Source organism: Schistocerca piceifrons, chromosome 2 (genome assembly GCF_021461385.2).
Source record: "Schistocerca piceifrons isolate TAMUIC-IGC-003096 chromosome 2, iqSchPice1.1, whole genome shotgun sequence".
Lineage (NCBI taxonomy): Eukaryota > Metazoa > Arthropoda > Insecta > Orthoptera > Acrididae > Schistocerca > Schistocerca piceifrons.
Window position 1 is genome coordinate 1012919988 of NC_060139.1, and position 918 is coordinate 1012920905.

Consider the following 918-nt stretch of genomic DNA (forward strand, 5'->3'; position numbering starts at 1 on the left):
TTTCGATGAGCGTTCCTGCAATTACCTACTACAATATTTACAATCACTTTCTCCTATATTACATTCTACAATCCGTCTGACATGACGAATGTTTTTCTCTATATATGTGGAATTGATGCAGAACGTATCTGACGGGGCCTTTGAAGTGGCTTATCCATATTAAAAACCGAGTGTGAACGCCACACGTACTCTGCTATCCTCGTAGCCGCTTCGTACGTGGCTGCATGGCTGACCAATTAAGAGGGGCCCCGAACGACCAACGTACTGTCATCCTTTTCTTGGCAGCTGGAGGACAACCATGGTAGACATCGATCGGAGAAAGAAGAATGTGTATGAGGCAACATGTCTGTCAAATTTGCCGTTATAGAATGGTGCACCTAGTCCCACGCTGGCGGCGATTAGATACTAGTCGATCTGGTAGACATCGATCGGAGAAAGAAGAATGTGTATGAGGCAACATGTCTGTTGAATTTGCCGTTATAGAATGGTGCACCTAGTCCCATGCTGGTCGCGATTCGACACTAGTCGATCTGGTAGACATCGATCGGAGAAAGAAGAATGTGTATGAGGCACCATGTCTGTCGAATTTGCCGTTATAGAATGGTGAACCAAGTCCCATGCTGGTCGCGATTCGACACAAGATACTAGCCGATCTGGTAGACTTTGATCGGAGAAAGAAGAATGTGTATTAGGCAACATGTCTGCCAGAATTTCACGTTATAGAATGGTGCACCTAGTCCCATGCTGGTCGCGATTCGACACAAGATACTAGTCGATCTGGTAGACATCGATCGGAGAAAGAAGAATGTGTATGCGGCAATATGTCATCCAGAATTTGCCATTATAGAATGGTGCACCTAGTCCCATGCTGGTCGCGATTCGACACAAGATACTAGTCGATCTGGTAGACATCGATCG